Source organism: Phyllostomus hastatus, unplaced genomic scaffold, assembly GCF_019186645.2.
Source record: "Phyllostomus hastatus isolate PE091 unplaced genomic scaffold, TTU_PhHast_1.1 phas_scaffold_501, whole genome shotgun sequence".
In the NCBI taxonomy this organism is placed as follows: domain Eukaryota; kingdom Metazoa; phylum Chordata; class Mammalia; order Chiroptera; family Phyllostomidae; genus Phyllostomus; species Phyllostomus hastatus.
The window spans coordinates 29,300,778-29,320,571 of NW_025334033.1; the positions used below are offsets into that span (position 1 = coordinate 29,300,778).

At 37.9% G+C, this 19,794-nt stretch overlaps 1 protein-coding gene across 8 annotated transcripts in view; it reads right to left on the reverse strand.

The window, feature by feature from the left end:
• Positions 1–18,999, reverse strand: part of DENND4A (DENN domain containing 4A) — a 104,800-nt gene extending 85,801 nt beyond the window's left edge. For 7 of the 8 annotated variants that reach the window (XM_045823173.1, XM_045823172.1, XM_045823171.1 and 4 more), the window contains exon 1: positions 18,737–18,999. The gene's annotated coding sequence lies outside the window, so the exon portion shown is untranslated. Of the gene's footprint in view, positions 1–10,292; positions 10,349–18,736 lie in introns of all 8 variants that reach the window. The other variant, XM_045823168.1, reaches the window with a different exon arrangement.
• Between the last annotated feature and the right edge of the window lie 795 nt (positions 19,000–19,794).

Below are 19,794 nucleotides of genomic sequence, written 5' to 3' on the forward strand. Positions count from 1 at the left end.
GTACCTTTTCCGCCATTCTACACCCTCCCCCTCCCCACTGTTAACCCTCCAAATGATCTCCATTTCTGGGATTCTGTTCCTGTTCTAGTTGTTTGCTTACTTTGTTTTTGTCTTTGTCTTTTTTAGGTTCAGTTGTTGACAGCTGTGAGTCTCATTTTACTGTTCATAGTTTTAATCATCTTCTTCTTAGATAAGTCCCTTTGACATTTTATATAATGAGAGCTTGGTGATGATGAACTCCTTTAACTTGACCTTATCTGGGAAGCACTTTATCTGCCCTTCCATTCTAAATGATAACTTTGCTGGATAGAGTAATCTTGGATGTAGGTCCTTGCCTTTCATGAGTTTGAATACTTCTTTCCAGGTCCCTTCTTCCTTTCAAGGTTTCTTCTAAGAAATCAGCTGACAGTCTTATGGGCAATCCTTTGTAGGCAACTCCTTTTCTCTTGCTGCTTTTAAGATTCTCTCCTTATTTTTATCTTGGGTAATTTAATTATAATGTATCTTGGTAATTTAATTATGATGTTCCTCCTTAGGTTCAACTTCTTGGGGACTCTCTGAGCTTCTTGGACTCGCATGTCTATTTCCTTTGACAGATTCGGGAAGTTTTCCTTCCTTATTTTTTTCAAATAAGTTTTCAATTTCTTACTTTTCCTCTTCTCCTTTTGGCACCCCTATGATTTGGATATGGGAATGTTTAAAGTTACCCCAGAGGTTCTTCAGCCTCTCCTCATTTTTTTGAATTCTTGTTTCTTCATTCTGTTCTGGTTGAATGTTTCTTTCTTCCTTCTGTCCAAATCATTGATTTGAGTCTTGGTTTCCCTCCCTTCACTGCTGGTCCCCTGTATATTTTTCTTTATTTCACTTTGTATAGCCTTTACTTCTTCCTTTATTTTGCGGTTGTACTCAATCATTTCTCTGAGCATCCTGACTACCTGTGTTTTGAACTCTGCATCAGAGAACTTTGGCTATCTCCTTATTGCTTAGTTCTTTTTCTGGAGTTTTGATCTGTTCTTTCATTTGGGCCGTATTTCTTTGTTTCAGCACACTTGTTACATTGTAAGGGGCAGAGCCTTAGGTACTCACCAGGGCAAGGCAACCCACTTCACTGCTTTGTGGTACTGTATGTGGGGGAAGGGTCAGAGAGGGAACAATGTCACTTGCTTTACTCTCACTCTGCTTCCAGTCACTTCCCCCACTACCCACAAGCAAATTGGGCCCTTCTGATGCTGATTCCCAGGTGGGTGGGTTTGTGTACATTCTGAGATTGTATGTACCCCTCCAAAGGACTCTCCTGTGAGGCTGGGAGTTTCTACCACCAACACAACCCCCACAGATTTTTACAGCCAGGCATTTTGAGGCTTTATTTCCCTGTGCTGGAACCCTGGGTTGCGTGGTCTGTCTCACTTCCCAGTTCCTCCTGGTTTACCCGCACGTGAATGTGGGACCATGGGTCCACCAGCCGCTGCCTTCTTGCGCATCCTCTCTGCCCTGGCTGCCCATTTCTGCCCCTCCTACCAGCCTGGATGAATGTTTCTTCTTTAACTCCTTGGTTGTTGGACTTTCATACAATCCTGTTTTCTGGCAGTTTGGGTTGTTTTTTTTTTGTTGTTGTTGTTGTTTTTAAATTGGTTGTTATCCTTCTTTTGATTGTTCAGGGAAGTGAAGGGCATCTACCTATGCCTATATCTTGGCTGGAATCTCTGGGATTACCCAACTTTTTTTTAGCTATAGTACTCACTAGATGATCAAAGACTATAAACAAACAGTTCATACACAAGGAAACCCAAATATTAACATGCTTGGAAGAATTGTTAGCCTTGCAAATAATTTTAAATAGTAAAATTTGAGGTACTTCATCATATCCAGTAAATTAACAAATATAAATAATAAATTCATTAAACCTAATGCTGGTTAGTGGTGATGTTAAGAAAAATAAACACACTTAAAAACTGTTAATGACACTGTGAATTAGAACAATTTTTCTAAAAAGTAATTCAGTAATTACTTAAAACCAATTGTACTCTTATCAACAACATATTCATCAAAAAGAATATATATTTTTAAAATCAAACTGTTGCTCTAGATTATTTATAACTGTACCCTCTTTAAAAGTTCATAGAATTTTAGAGTAGAAAAGGACCTTAAAAAATCTTTTGGTTCAATCTTATCATTTTGTTGATGAGTAAATTCAAGCACAGAAAGGCAAATACGAGTTGCCCAGACCAAAGTAGCACACAGTCCACCAGTAGAAGAGTGGGCCTGAAACTCCTCATTTCAGAACTCTGGCTACTATACCATGTACAATGTTCCACAGAAGTCTGAAACAATAACCCAGAAATCAGCTAATTAGCTTAGTGAAGCTAGATGACACATTGCTCTTTCTAAACCTTCTGATGGACCCTGGCTGACGTAGCTCAGTGGATTGAGTGTAGGCTGCGAACCAAAATGTCACAGGTTCGATTCCCAGTCAGGGCACATGCCTGGGTTGTGGGCCAGGTCTCCAAATGGGGGGGGGGCGGTGTGAGAGGCAACCACATACTGATGTTTCTCTCTCTCTTTCTCCCTCCCTTCCCCTTTCTAAAAACAAATAAATAAATAAAATCTTTAAAAAAATGAAATCAACTTTCTTAAAAATAAATAAATAAATACATAAACCTTCTGAATGTCAGGACTCACCCTAGACAAAGCATAACATCTATTCTTTAAACTCCCATAAGCTACTTTTAGCAATCAAACCAACCTCTGTGATGTTCCCCCTTTTTATATTCCCCTCCAAAAATGTGTTAATTCCACTAACTCCTGCTCACTTTTAAATTTACATCACCAACCATGACTCTTTTGAGATCCAAAAGCCTAATTGATAACTCTATTTTATACTGAATAGTCAAACAGAACTATTTCTTTGGCAAATTTCCATCTTTAGACCTAAACCCATTTATCTGCTACATGTACACTTACACTCTAAAAATTCACCAGGAAGGGCATAAATTTGAACCTGGGATTTTTGCCTGTATATATTATCAATCAAGGTAGTTGATATTCTCAAGGGAATATAGGCTCTAGGAAAGAAAAAAATAAACACTGCAGGAGTGCAAGCAAAGGGGTAGGGAAAAAAAGTCCATGAACAGAACCAGAGCAAACAGAATTTATAGTCCACACAGAATGTGTTGCTTAAATAAGCATAACAAACATCCTCAGAAAACTAAAATAAGATACTAGGAAAATAATAAGGAGTCATGAAGAAACAATAAGAGATCTTGGGTATTAAAAATATAATAACTGAACATTTTTTTCTTTATTTTTAAAGATTTTATTTATTTACTTTTATAGAGAGGGGGAGGGGATAGAAAGAAAGGGGGAGAAACATCAATTGGTTGCCTCTCCCATGTGCCCCAACGGGGGACCCAACCTGCAGCCCAGGCATGTGCCCTAACTGGGAATTGAACCAGCGACCTTTTGCTTTGTGGAACGATGCCCAACCCACTGAGCTACACCAGTCAGGGCAATAATGGGTAATTTTAAAACAAGTAGGTTAAATGACAAAATGAATGTCATTAAAAATAAAATAAAGTAGATGATCAGAATGAGATTTTAAGAAGGTATAAAGAAACTGAAAATATATATATATTCTAAAAATAGCTTTAAAATATGGAGGCTTAAGAGAATGAGAATACCACACACAGACTGAGAAGAAACAGTATTTGCAAAAACACATATCTGAGATAGGACTATTATCCAAAATACAGTGTGGGGCAAAAGTAGGTTTACAGTTGTTCATATGGACAATAAGACAGTAATTAATAAATAATACAAAAATAAACTCTGTGTTCTGTGTACTCACAACTATAAACCTACTTTTTCCCCACCCTGTGTATGGAGTTCTGGAAAGGGCAAAACTATGGAGACAGTAAAAAGATCAAAGGTTGCCAATGGTTAGGGAGGAGAGATAAATAGGATAAACACAAAGGATTTTTAGGGCAGTGAAACTATTCTGTATAATAGTGTTATGGCGGATAAGTACCTTTACACATTTGTCAAAACTCACAGAACACAGAACACTAGAGAATCATCCCTAATGGAAACTATGAATTTTGGATGATAATACTGTATCAATGTAGGTTCATGGACTGTAACAAATGTACCACCTCAGTGGGGGATGCTGATCATGAGGGAGGCTGTTCTGTCTCGGGCAGGAGTATATGAGAACTCTGTGTACTTTCTGCTTAATTTTCCTGTGTGTCTAAAACTGCTCTAAAAAATGTACTTAAAAGGAAAAAAACAAAAATTAGCTCTGAACCCTCCCCAAATATGGAAGCTAGAAAAATTAAAGTCAACATCTAAATAATAGAACTTTCAGAAGATGAGGAAAAAAACAAGTGGAGATTAAGAAATACTTGAGAAATAATCAACAATAATTTCTAAGAATTCAAATAATTTTATTTAAAATGTAACAATGAGGTATTTTAAAAATAAGAACTTTGCTGATTTTGCTTATCTTTTGCTTATTTTATGGTTTGGAGTTGATTTTGTTTTAGATTAGAGAATGGCATCATAATAACCTCAATGCTTCATTAGAGGCAGAAAAGTACAACTCTGATTGTCTCATTCATTGATCTAATAAATATTTATCAACTGTTTTTTGAGAAGTACATGTGTGTGGGAGGCAGGGGTTGGTTGTTTGTTTTCTACTAACATCTGAACTCCCTTCCTACATTTCAAGAATCTGCCACTATGCGTATTCTGGATGGATGCTGGCTGGGCCTTAGAGCTAACCATGGGAGCCAAAAAGACCAGATACTTGCTTCCCAGTTTAGGGACCAGGCACATAGGCTAGTCAATTAGACGCTTTCATACAGAATCTGAATCTAGACCTAAAGTTTCAAAGACAATTTAAAATTCATTCCTATGACAGTGACATACAGGACCCATGTAGGTGTTCCAACAATGGCATCCAGTGTCCTACAGAGGAGTAATAGTATTTGAAACAGGAAAAGGATAGTTCTGTGGCCTAGCTTTGGTTTTGGTCTGCTACTGGGGATGGCTGGTTGGTTTATTTCCTATTTGTTCTCACAATCTGGTTCTTTACAGTCTTCCAACTCATTCCTGTAAGCTGACTAATATCCTTCCAATAAATTCCTTTATGTTTGCATCCCCAAATCTTGAAACGGTAACCCTACCATGTGTCAGGCACTATACCAGGAACTGGAAACACAATGACAAATAAGATATGGCCCTGCCTTACAGGAGTAAAATGGAGAATGCAGATAAGTAAACAAGCAGTTATAATAAATGGTAAGTGCATATAATGTGAGTGGTCATAGAAAGCACAAGAAGGACACAGAGTTTAGGCTCGAGGAGTCAGAAAAGAAAAAGATACTATCTAAATCCTGAAATATGAGTGGAATAATAGAGGAGAGATGGGAGGGTGCTTCAAACAAAAGGACCAACAAGTAAAAGGTCTACAACCTTTTCTCTTCTATGTTAATTACCTCCGTCTTACACAGAACATCAAAAGCATATTTGAAGGACAAAAGTGACAAAAAGCAGACTGACAGGTTTGTAGAAGGGGATGAGAAACAGTCACAATTTGTGACCTGAGAAACAAGGTGGTATTTCTGAGCTTACTATATGAAAACGAACCCCATGCATGAAACATACATACCCACCACCATTACCATTGCAGCCACAAAGCTGGCTACAACTGCCTCCTTTTTCTCTCCCCTCACCTACCTCAGTCACTTCTCAGAACAGTCAACTATGGAGCTCTGGGTTTGGGGGATTTTTTTTCATTTGGTTGGTTGGTTATTTGTCATGGGGGTGTTGTAGGAATCATGAATGAGTGGATAAAGAAATTGAAAAGTAAGGGTGTTAATCAACTGATCAGAGTAGTAAATTATGACAATTGCTTACACTAGTTTTCCTTAAAGACAGGTACCATTTTATAGGTGAAAAAACTACTGATGTAAAATAATATTTTACAAAGTTGTGTATATGTATGTTCTTTCCTCTAAAATTATAAAATTTCATTATTGATATAGATCATTTCTAGAAATTTATATGCTAAAATTACATTAGGCTTACACTATGTACTATTTTCATTGTTTTATAAAAATTTGGATCTTCAAATGTTTTGTAAGTTCCAGCATTTTCCATCACCCACTTATGAAAGTCTATTTTCATTGTTTTATAAAAACTTGGATCTTCAAAAGTTTTGTAAGTTCCAGCATTTTCCATAACCCACTTATGAAGGTCTATGCTTGAACAGGAAAAATCACCATAAAAGTAAACCAACAATCACCCAACCAACCACTATTTGAAAAATGTCATAAAAGAGATGGAAAGGAAATGATTGGTGACAACTCATTCTCAAAAATGACATCAAAGTTAAAGAACAAAATTAGTTGAGCAGTCTAAAATCTACAACCCTCCTTTGAAAAAAGGTAGTGTTTACTATAATGTGAAGGGCAGATAATGAAAAAATAAGTTTTCATTTCAGTTTCATTAAATTAAATGGTGAAAATTTACCTCAGCCATACCAAACTCTCTACCACCTTTGCAAATTGTTCTGTGGGTGCCCCGTGTAATATCTGAGACCTGCTCTTTGAGGCCTTGCCTAACCTCTTTCCCCAGAATAGACTGTCATTCTCGTGTCTTACACTTCAACAGTATCCTATACATATTTGTATTATGATTATCATACTAATACTATACTCATTTCTGTGAACATCTACTCTCTGAAGCTAGATTAGGAATTCTTTGAGAGTAGGCAATGTTACATTTCTAGCTTTGTCAATATTGGTTTTAGCACAGTACCTAGCAGAGTAAATGCTAGCAGTCAGGAAATGCTTCTTTTTTTTTTTTTAAATCTCTCTTTTTTTAAATTTATTTTTAGAGAGGGAAGGGAGGGAGAAAGAGAGAGAGAGAGAAACATCAATGTGTGGTTGCTGGGGGCCATGGCCTGCAACCCAGGCATGTGCCCTGACTAGGAATCGAACCTACGATGCTTTGGTTCTCAGCCCACACTCAATCCACTGAGCTACGCCAGCCAGGGCAGTAAATGCTTCTTGAATAGAGAATGACATGATGTATTGATAGTGATATTAACATAAGTTCATAAAATAGCATGACTCATACTTCAAATTCTGTATGTAGAAGCTAAAAAATCAACTCTACCAGTTTTTATTTGAAATGGGGAGACATTTTTACAACTTTCACAATAGTCGCCTATGGATTGGGGGTGAATTAGGTTCTACTATATATAAAAGCTAATGAGTGTTTTTTTTTTAAATGTAATTTTACTTCATATTATTTAGTATACCTTTGTAATAACCACCTTTTAGGATATTTATTTGGTTACATACCTCTCCCTCTGAGAGTTAGTTGTATGCACTGCATCTACTCTCCTACCATAGAAATGGAGCCAGAAATGTTCTAAGAGACCTTAGTTCCATTAGCCACAGGTGACAGAACAGGATAGACCCTTGCCTCAAACTGCATTTTCCCCAGGGGTTTAAAGGATCACAGAACCATGAGTGAACATACGAATTTAAGAGTTAGAGACTTGTCCAGCTTGCACAGTGGTAAAAGACAACATGCAGAGAGAGAAAAAGGAGGTGGGCAAATAGGGAGAAGCAGAGGGACCATGCTGCCACAGGGTGGTGAAGAATAGCTGCCGAGTTACCCATGAGTTTCCAGTTCCAGGTCCCCCTCCCCCTCCATGAAGCCCGGCTGTACTTCTCTCTTTAGGTTCTGTGAAACCCCCGGAACCCTGGCCATGAACATTAATTCCCTTTTTTTGAGTTAGTTTGAATGTGGTTTTTAGCACTTACAAACCAAAGAAATTTGATTTTAAAAACCTCAAAAATGAAAAGGTCATGTAGGAATAACAAAATGTCTGTTAACCAAAGGAGGGGGAAAAAAGGCCTTGTTTTAAAAATGGCTGTTACACTGGTATCTTCAGGCATTCCTCAGCAAAAGAAAATGAAAAATATTCACCACCCATAACAGGTTCAAACAACATCCTATAAATCCGACTTCAGCATAGTTGTGAGTCAGCATGAATAAAATTCTATTTCAAAGTTCAGAAACAAATGAGAGGTTAAGGGAGAGGGAATAATTTGTTCCAAAAAGCTCTAGGAATGCCCTTTTAGAGCTTTTTAGAACAAATTATTTTTACAGTTATTATAGATACTTTATTGTTGACACTATTACAGATGTTCCCCATTCCCCTCTCCTTTGCTCCCCTTTTTAAGAAAAATAATATTACTACAGTCTTGACCAAAAAGGGGTTGGAGATATGTTTTTATCTTGTAATAACAGCCTGTCCTAACAAACGAGCCTAAATACCACTGTGGTTTACCCCATCCATCTACATCATTTCTCTTAAAAACATGCCACTTCAGAGTCCTCAACCAAAATGCTCAGCGGCCGAAAACAGTGACCTATGTGAGTAAAACAGTGACCAACAGGATATCATTACATGGCATTAGCTTACATGACTGATATATTAGGCTTTCTATTTTATTTTGATGATTTGTAAGAAGTTTCCTTTTTCAACTCAAACTATAAAAACTGCTTCTTTAGTAAGTTTTCAAATGACCAGTGAAAAAGAATGAATACCAGTAATATGTACAGTTCCTTCATTTAAAACAAGGCAAACTTATGTTTATAAGAAAAACTGACTAGTTTGCTTCACATAATCAAAATTTAGGAAGACTGGGAAAATCTAGAAACGTAACAGCAAGTTCAGAGATTAAAAAAAAACAACAAAAGAAAACAAAAAGTACTATCAAATTCTGGTATTTGAAAAAAGGGAGTAGACATTAAATTTAGGGTGAAAGGAAGGTTCTATGAAAAATTAAACAGTAATTGCCATAAAATTTTTTCTTTTGTTTTTATTCATTTTAGAAAGAGAGGAAGGAGAGAGAAAAACATCAATGTGAAAGCAAAACATCCATCAGCTAATCACCCCCTGCCTTAAGTGCCCCAACCAGGGATTGAACCCACAACCTAGGCATGTGCCCTGACCAGGAATCAAACCCACAAACTTTTGATGTATGAGATGACACTCCAACTAACCGAGCTACCCAGCCAGGGCCATAAAAAACATTTTAAGCAAACAAGTCTCAATTGTTTATGATAATGAAAGAAGGTAGAGGCACTGACAATTTTTAATGACTTATATTGCCCCTAGAATGTTTACTGAAATTACATTTGATTATGAGTCTCTAATATTCTGAGAATTTTATTTATTCATTTTCACTTTTTATGATTATTTTCCATTTATTTGTCAATTACAGCTGACATTTATATTATTTTATATTAGTTTTAGGTGTACAGCATGGTGGTTAGGCATTTATATAATTTACAAAGTAATCCCCTCAAAAAATCTAGTACCCATCTGGTGTCAAACATATTACTACACTATTATTGACTACATTCCCATGCTGTACTTTAAATGCTTGTTACTATTTGGTAACTACCAATCTGTACTTCTCAATAACTTCACCTTTTTCCCCCATTCCCCCAAACCCCTCTTTTGAGAATGTATTTTAAACCAAAGTGAAGGGGTACTATGCAGGTTTGGCCCAGACAGTAGTTGGTAAGTTTTCTAGTTTTTCCCGTTCTGCCCCCTTGTTCAATCTTTCTCTAGAACATGCTTCAGTTTACCTCCCAAATGAATAAAAGGTACAATCTTCACAGACCTATCACCCTCACACTTTAACACAAAATAGGAAAGGCTGGCTAAATGCTATAGTACAGGCTACATGAAGATTAAGAAAAAATAAAGGGCATTCCTAGAGTTTAAACAGTACTATTAAGAAGAAAATTGGGCTGAAATTTAAATAACTAATTAAGTAAGAAGTGCTAATCATCATTAATGCCAATTTCAAATTTGTGACAGAACACCAAATGCTGGAGTTACTACAGAGAAAGGCGGATGGTCAACCTGTCCTGGGGGTCTCAAGGCAGGGAATGGGATGGCTCAGTTGGTGGGAACATCATCCCATACACGGAACGGTTGGGGGTACATGCCTACGGTTTGGTTTCAATCCCCAGTTGGGGTGTGTATGGGAGGCAAACAATTGATGTTTTTTTTTTCACATCTGATGTTTCTTTCTCTGTCTCAAATTAACAAACATTTAAAAAATTTTTTTTAAAGATTTTATTTATTTATTTTTAGAGAGAGAAGGGAGGGAGAAAGAGAGAGAAAGAGAGAAACATCAATGTGCGGTTGCTGGGGGCCCGTGGCCTGCAACCCAGGCATGTGCCCTGACTGGGAATCGAACCTGCGATGCTTTGGTCTGCAGCCCGCACTCAATCCACTGAGCTATGCCAGCCAGAGCTAAAAAAAAAAAAAAAAAAAATTTAAACAGCTAGGAATGTATCTATCATTTTTAAACCCCAAGTTAGTTGGTTTGTTCATTCATACTTAATTTTAGACTAGTAGGCGGGGGACACAGATATATAAATTAAAACATTCTAAGGGCAATAATAGCTATAATAGGTTATTTATTGAACTTTATAAGTGTCAGTCACTGCTCTAAGTGCTTTACTTGCATTAACAAATTAAAGCTTCACAACAATCTTATGAAGACATAGTAACAAAACCAGATTTCAATCCCAGAGAACATGGTGAGAACCAGGTTTCTCACTTTTAGAGGAAGGGGTAAGGCTAAAAAGAAACATGTGATATTGAAGTAGAGTCAAATATAACAGTATGAACTCATGTTTAGCTTCATATAATGATGGATAGACAGAAAAATAGTTATGTGTTGAATATATGGGTTAGTACATAGTTCCTAAATCTGCACACTAAGAGGGCCTACAATCAATGACACCCTAGCTACAACCTCCCCAGTGCCCAGATCTTGGTTTCTAGTATCATTCTCTAATAAAATTAACCAGGGATCCTTGGAGAAATGGTTGTAGGGCTGAGGTAGGGAATATACAAGATGAACCCGGAGCATCTCGTAGTGTCAAAACATAAGGAAGTGCTCAGAAAGCAAAATAATGAGGTATGTCTTGTTGGTCACAGGAGCCAGCATGAAAGATGTGGAACAATTTGAGTAACAAAATATTGGATTAAGGAGTATAGAATTATAACCCAAAGTTATAAAATGAACATCTGTGAGTGCATACTAACAAATGATTTAATAACTGAGAAGAGAAAAATCTCCCTTATAGAAATTCCAAATAGTTTTATAGATAACCCCCCCTTAAGCAGTTAAAATTTGACTCCCCACTTAGTGACTGAATGGTCTGCACTTAGTGATTTCTTTCCAAAAAGCAGAATATGGAAAAACTTTACAGAAGAGAAGGCTGGCAAACACTACCTCATCAGGTGATAGAGGTTAAAAATATCAGTGACAAATCATATTGATAATATGTACCCTTGATATAATATAGTAAGAATGGTGTGTTACATCGGTGGTCATCTTCCCCAAAACCAATAACCCCAATCTGACTCTGATGTGGCTCAGTTGGTTGGGTGTCATCACACAAACCAAAAGGTCACCAGTTTTATTCCCAGGCAGGGCACATGCCTGGGTTACAGGTTTGGTCCCTGGTCAGGGTGCAGACGAGAGGCAACTGATCAATGTTTCTCTTTCACATTGGTGTTTCTTTCCTTCTCTTTTTCCCTCCCTTACCCTCTCTCTAAAAACAAATAAATGAAAACTTTTAGGAAGGAAGGGAGGGAGGAAAGAGAAAAACCCAAATTGAGGGACATTCTACAAAATATCTGACCTATATTCCTTAAAACTTTCAAGGTAATCAAAACAAGGAAAATCTAAGAAGCTGTCATAGCCCAGATTAGCCAAAGGGAACATGACAACTAAATGTACTGTGATATTCTGGATGGGATCCTGGAACTGAAAACAGATTATTAGATAAAAACTAATAAAATCCAAATAAAGTATGGGCTTCAGTTAATAGCAATGTTCTAATGTTGGTTTCTTGGTTATGACAAATGTAACAGAAATGTCAGATACTGACTGCCCTGGCTGATGTGGCTCAGTGGATTGAGTGCCGACCTGCAAGCCCAGAGGTCACTGTGTTGGATTCCTCATCAGGGCAGCACATGCCTGGCCTGCAAGGTCCCCAGTTAGGGGCATGCAAGAGGCAACTGATTGATGTATCTCTCTTACCTTGATGTTTCTCTCTCTCTTTCTCCCTTCCTTCCCTTCTCTCTAAAAGTAAATAAATAAAATCTTAAAAAAAAAACCCAATGGATATTAACAGTAAGGGAAAGTGGATGCAGGGTATATGTTAACTTGATGCAACTTTTCTGTAAATTAAAACCATTCTAAAGTTAAGTTTATAATAATAATAACAATGATGATGATGATGATGATAAAGTTGTTACCTTAACCAGACTGATTTTAGTCCTTTAAGTCATGTATAGCGGATTGGACCAAAATAGAAATACAGTTAGTACTGTGCAAAACAATCTCAACACTGATGAACAGTTTATAATATTATACATGTAAGTACACATTTCATAGGTATACATTTTTATCCCTTCATTGGTAAGCACTTTAGGAGCAAACAAATTCTCCTCTAGCAGGAGGCCACTCAAATTTTGGACTAAAACAAAATTGTGGTACTAATTACATTAATAAAAATTCCATCTGGTTTTTGAGTTCACAAAATTTAAATAGTTTTAGGTGAAATATATTTACAGTATATTACTGAAACATTTCCTCATAATTTCAGAAGAAGAGAAATGTAACTATATATATTCTCAGAAAGTACATTGGGTAATTCATTAATTATAGTAGAAAATTCACAATAATTTGGGTCCATAATGGTCGGTCACTGTTCAAGAGATTTGGAAACTTCAAAAAACAAATAAAAACAAACTTCACTAACATTTGTAACTATCTTGAACATATTTAAAAATAAACAAAAAACCTCTTGTAACAAGGTAAAATGTCCTCTCTAACTCCATCATGTTCAAGCCAGTTTTGTTCCACAACTATCAGGTTAATAGCTTTTTGCATAGAGACATGCCAATCATTAGGAGAATTTTACAAGAACAGCCCCTACCAGAAAGTGCCTCTTCCTAGGAGAAAAGGGAAGTGTGTATTGTTTATCAAAGATTAGCAGGAACCTCATGACCAGATGCACATCAGCTAAGATGAACAGACTAAGCACAATTTCCTCAGACCCCTTAGGTAGTCTGTGCTAGTCAATCACTCCTTGCCCCTCCCACTTCCCCACTTCCCTCACTACAAAAGCCTGAACTCTGTACTTTCTTAAGATGGATCTGAGGTACCTCTAAGTCTTCCATTTTCTCAGTTGGCACCTTCTTGATCAATAAACTTTCCTTATTCCAAACCTCATACTTTGAGTTTTGGCCCTTCAAAGCATGGGCACACAGATTTCTTACAAAGCATAAGAAAAAGACAGCCCAATAAAAATATATAAAGTAAAATCACAGTGAAATCACTGAAAAGATAACAAAAAATTGCCCATACATAAGAGAAGATGAAGGGAAATAAAATAGAAATAAAATGTCATTTCATACCAATCGGACTGGAAAAAATCAGAGTCTGACAACACTAACTGCTGGTAAGGATAGGGAAAAACAGACCTTGTTTGTCAATACCCTATAAATATCATGTAAAGGAAAAAAATGCTTATATCCTAAGATGCAGAAATTTGACAATAGGTGTATGACCTGGAGAAATTCTGGCATGTTGCTTCAGGAGATACTAGGATGTTCATAAGACACGTTTTGCAACAGATAAGAAATAAAAACAATCTAAATGCCCATCAACAGAGGAATTAAAAAACTGCAGTACATTCATTGGCATGGACTATTACATACCAGTCAAAACAAATGAACTAGACCTATAGGGCCAAAAAGATGGGGGGCCTGGAGTAACATTTAAAAAGCAAGTTTCAAAATATGTATACCATGACACAATCATACTAATAGCTACTTAAATTAACCAGTATATTTTTTTAAGTTCCTGGCACAGTTTTAAACTCATTTACTTTTTACAACAACCTTTTGAGATAGACACTTCCATTATCCCTACTTAACAGATGAGGACAAGGAGTCATGGAAAGATTTAAAAACTTTCCTAAGGTCACAAAACTAATCAGCAGCAGAATAAAGATTTAAACCAAGGACATATGGCTCCACAGTCTACACTCTTTAAAAGCATCTAACAATGCCATGTACTTTTATGTACATAGTTTATTAAGAGGTAAACTGTAAAGATACACATCAAATTTATCATAACAATTGCCTCTGGGAGGGAACATGAGGAGGAGGGAGAGAAGGTGAAACTGGGGAGAACAAAAGAGACTTTAACTTGATCAGCCAACGTTCAAGTGTAGTATAAAGTTATATACAGCTTTTTTAGAATTCAGTGTGATAACCATAATATACATATTTCTTTTCTACTAAACATGTATCTGAAGCAAAAATGAAAAAATGTTAACATTTTGTATGGTGAGTACGTGCACATTTACTATTTTTATAATTTTCTGTATTTTTAAAACTTTTCAAAAATAAAAATCTTATCTATAAAAATATTACAATAAAAATAAAAGGGATTTTTTAAAAATTAAATTTATTAGGCTGACATTGGTTAATAAGATCATACAGGTTTCAAGTGTATATTTCTATGACATACAAATAAAAAGAAATTTAAGAAATTTCCAATCCCCATACTTGAGCTTTTATTTGGAAACAAAAACAGCTAACCTGTGAGTTTATGTATGCACATACACTAACATACATATGGAAAATGTATTTTTACATGGATCTAAAGAGACACTAAAGGTATATCAGAAACATTATCTCTTATACATTTTGATGACATTATTCTCAGTGAAAACAGCACCAGCAGGAAAACTCCCTTGATAATGTTTCTACCTCATTTTTCTTGATAACTCATCTCTTCTCTGTTCTTTCTGCTCGTTTACTTTTTAAAAAGAGGAAGAAGGTACCAAGAAACTGTCAAACACTTTACAAATAACAATATCTACAGATAAACATATATGCGACCTTTGTGAATGTAAGATGCCCCAACATACAAGCATGTAATGCCTCCAAATGTACTTATAAATTGGTTGTCGGGAACTCAGAACATATTTTCCCATAAAGAAAGTTAAAAGGGGATATGTGAACACCAGCAGAAAGATCCTGCCTAAAGAGCCAGCCATGAGCTGTGAAACAGGAAAAGCAGAGTACATACTATGGCCCCATAGCCCAAAGGAAAAAAAAGTGTTCTCAACCACAATTTGAGGACAGAAATCATGTCTCATTCACCTTTGTATCCTCAGTGACTGGCAAAGTACAGCTGACCCTTGAACAACAACTAGTGTGAACTGAACAGGGCCATCTATACACAGATTTCTTAATATGTACTGTAAATGTATTTTCTCTGCCTTATGATTGTCTTAATAACATTCTTTCTTACTATATTGTAAGAATATAGTATATCATACATATAACATACAAAATATGTGGTAATCAACTATGATATTGGTAAGGCTTCCAGTCAACAGTGGGTTAATAGTAGCTGGGTTTGGGGAATCAAAAGATACATGCGGATTTTTGATTACGCAGGGGATCTGCGTCCCTAACCCTCATGTTGTTCAGAGTCAACTGTACCTGGCACCTTATAAACATTCAAAAACTGCTGCTACTGAGTGATGAAGCAACAAGAAAAAGGCTGAGTCACGCAGTCCACCAATAGGTGGCACTGTCAATACAGAACAGTATGGGTGTAAGATCCAAACAGAAGAGAGGTTGGAATGTAACAATGTGCATTGGTTAAGACCAGCATCCACATTACCAGGTTGGTGCTATTAACTAGGAGAATGTCTTCACCTAAATTATTAGCTGTTTCCATTATTGTATATTGTATAAGCACCATATTTTGAGTTATTTTTGCTAAAATAAATCATAAGATAATTTCTCTACTGAAGCAGTGGTCAGGTGGGATTTTTAGGATTTTCTCCAATGACCCCAAAAAGTATGTTAATGTCATTTTTGTGGTTATTAGGGTAATATTTAAGAGACAGAACATAGACAATAATAAACACTACAATAAAAATCACCTATAATCCTATCATCCAGAGATAATCTTTTAATATTTTATGTATTTCCTGCCATTCATTTTCTCATACATGTGATATAGATAATAACATAGTGTATATTTTCTTATATTCTGATTTTTCTCTCAACATATTGGACTTTCTCAGGTCAGTAAATATTTTTAATATATGACTTTTAATTACTACATCCATCACATGGATTATCATTAATTTCACTATCCCTCTATTATATGGCATTTTGACTGTACAAGATTTCACTATTATAGTAACACACTACATAAATTAACCCTTCCCTATGTATAAAGTTGTACACTACTATTTTAGGATTCAAAGTGCTAACTATGATATACAGTAATAAAGTATGGAGTGCTTGACTTTCCTCTAACCCACAAATTCTACTAAGCAATAATAAAGGGCATTAAAAAAAAAGCAAACAAAGTAGCATAGAAAGGAAGAAATTTTTGTCAACTTTTCTTCAGTCATTCTCTTCTTCCACATCTGGTAGGAAAGAAAGTCACACAATGTCTCTGACATCAGAAAGGAAAAGAAAAACAAGTCAATTTTCCTGCTAAAGTCACTTTTGTTTTCCACTTAGAATAATAAGCCATCAATTTAAATAGGAATAGCACAGATTGGTAATATATCAAAATCTCTCTCTGTATCAGTGCTTAAATCCAGGCTTTCACAGTAAGTAGACTTCTTAGGAAAAAAATTGCAAACAAAAAGTATAATATAACTAATGTCATTTAATAGAATAATTTTTCTTTTACAACTCTACTATGATTTTGTTATTGTTTGAATAAATTAATAAATATCACAAACTCAATCTCTTCCTTCTTATAGCCTCCTGTTTCAAATATTAAAACTGCCATAAATAGGCCAACAGCTCCTGAAGCTTAAGAATCAATAACTATTTAAGCCAGTAATTCATGCAGAAAAGTTCAGAACAAATCAGCATCAGCTTCCCAGCACTCTTGCACAATCGGAAAATTTATATCGCTTCACCAATATTCAAAAGTGTGAATTTGTGTACATAAATTCATATCTCAGGCCAAAAGTTACACATATTTATTCCCAGTAGTGGGCTTGTGTCAAGATCCGTTAACTCCACTAACAAGTACATTCTTACAAAATTCCACAATAAGGTAGGTCTGTTTAATCATTCAGAAAAAGAAAATTATGTAACATAGTATATATAATGATGATGGTGATGATGATGATATACGCTATTCTGAACTCCTACTGAGAGCTGCCATTTAAAGGGAAATTGTGAAAATGATGTAAAAGTTGTCCAAACTGTTTAATTCTGGCCAAAGTAAAACAAAGTTCTTATAAAAGAAGCCAAATACAATCTTTTGTTTCATTGTAAATTCAGTGTTCAAATGGCTTAGAAATTCTGTATACATAAGTTTCAAAAACTGAACCCCAGAACTATCTACTCTAAACATAAACTGAATAATTTGCCCAAGAGTCCTTAATTTATTTACCTAATCTGAGGTCTCCCAGAGACTAATTTTTACAATAACCTCAACTGTACTACAATAGACTAGTGTAACCTGGGCTACGCTGTTTACAGGTGTCTCTGCCACCAAGACTAGAGCAATCAGAAAATAGAAAGAGACTATAAACACCAATTAACAGCTTGTAATCTTGCAAAATTGCTTTTTTACATTTGGGCTACTATTTTAATTAATATAGAATACATTTTCAAGAATAACATATTCACGGAGTAACACAATTTCTGCTCTTACGGATCTCTAGATGGTTGACACGCGTTTTCTCCCTAAATAAATACAAGCCTGTTGACTGATAGCCTTTCCTGCTGTTGCAAACAAGAAATAACTGTCCTGTAAAACAAAAACCCTTCTCTACGGCTCCAGGCGTAACCATACATTTGCATTAAAAGCACACTGAGACAATAACAAAAATCTTCCCGCATATCCGTCATTTAAAAGCACAATAATGAAAAGCTGTCGCTGCGACCCAGTTTTAGGTTTTCCTTTCTTTCTCCTCCCCCCCAGAAAGCGATAAACTTCAAAGGGAATGGTGACGACCAGAAATCGTTTCGCTCCCCCCCCCCCAAAAAAAAAAAGATTGGAAGGTGGGAAACTGGCCAACTTGGACGCTGACCTAGCTCCCGCTGGCCAGAGTAGACTAAGCAGACCCCCGGGGCGCGGGGGGGGCGGGGAGTCAGGCCTCTGGGTCCTCGCCAAGCTCCCGCTGCCGCAGGTTTAAAATACCAAGCAGGTGGGATTCCGGGAGGCCACCTCCGTCTTACGTAATGGGCATGTCAAAATCCCAGCTGCAGGACCTCCTCTCTCACCGCCCCCATCCCCACCCCCATCTCCCAACAACAAGAGCCCCAGGCTAGCCTGGAATAGAAACACTGGAGACCCCCACGCGTCCGACGCAGAGGCTCGAGTGCTACTCTCAGCACTGCCGGGCCATCCCGGAGCCCACCAAGCCCGCCGAACACTGGCTGGTCTCTGAGAAGCCCCCGGGTGGAGATCGTGGCCATCCGGGTGGAGATCACGGCCATCCGCGCCACCTCTCTGAGCTCTGCCGCCCCACTCCTGCACCCACGGCTGTCACTGCTTCGGGCTGTGACAGCTACAAAAGCCACCTCTGTCTGCCTTGCCGCCCCCGCACTCACCTCGCCGCTGGTTCCCTGGCGAGCAGCGGGTCGAGCTTGGAGAATGGTGCCCGGTTCCCACACGAGGGGTAGCGGACACGAGGGGCTGAATGCAGCGGCGCTCTGAGTCTGCTTAGCTCATCCCCAGCCCAGCGCTCCGCCCTGCGCGGCACCCCCGCCCGCCCAGGCCTGCCGTCTCAGTCAGAGGGGACTCCCCCTCCCCTTGTGGCCACTGCTGCCTCCGCCTCCTCTGATTCCAGCCTCGGATACCGCTGCCGCTGCGACCAGCGCCATCTTGGCAGTGACGGCAGGGTCTGGGGCGGTAATCGCTGTCCTCAAGGGCCAATCGAGGATCAGGTCTGGCCAGAGGGGGCGGGGTCGTAGCCCTTGAGACAGATTGCGTAAAAAAGTAGGCGGTGCTCAGCCGCTGACGCGTTGTAGTGTTGGGGAACTACGCTGTGGTTCCCCCTCTGGTCGGGAGATCCCCAGCCTGAAGCGGGCTTGGACGAGACACACCTTTCCTTCTCCTTTCACCACCTGGGGGGTCAAAGATCCGTCTTGGGCCCACTGACCTGTTTCCTCCCTTCTCCGCAGAAGCCCAGGGCGTCCAGACAGCGCCTAGTCAGAGCTCCGCGTGTGCGTCTGAGAGGCCGCTCCTCCACTGGGGGCCCTCAGGTTCCCCAAGAAACCCCGTAAGGGGTTAGCAGCCACCTAGTAGGTTTGGGTCCCAAGAGACTGAAGGTCAGGTAAAATGGGGGATTCTCAGTGGGGTTCTCTGAAAAGTAGGCAGATAAAACACCTATTGTTGACTGAAGGGGTGTAGATTACATCGAATTAATGGGATATGGCCTTTTTAAACCTGGCTATGGCTCCACATTAAGTGGCTTTTGGCAAGCTGCCTCTGAAAAATGAGCAAAATGAAGGTTGATTGCCGCTACAGTATTACTCCGAGGGTTAAATTCTCTAATACATGTGAAGTGCTTGGCATAGTGCCGAAAGTACTCAATAAGTGTTAGATAGCATTCCATGGACAAATGAAGGAAGAAATGAGACCCTAAAAATCTCTCTGATTTCGAGTC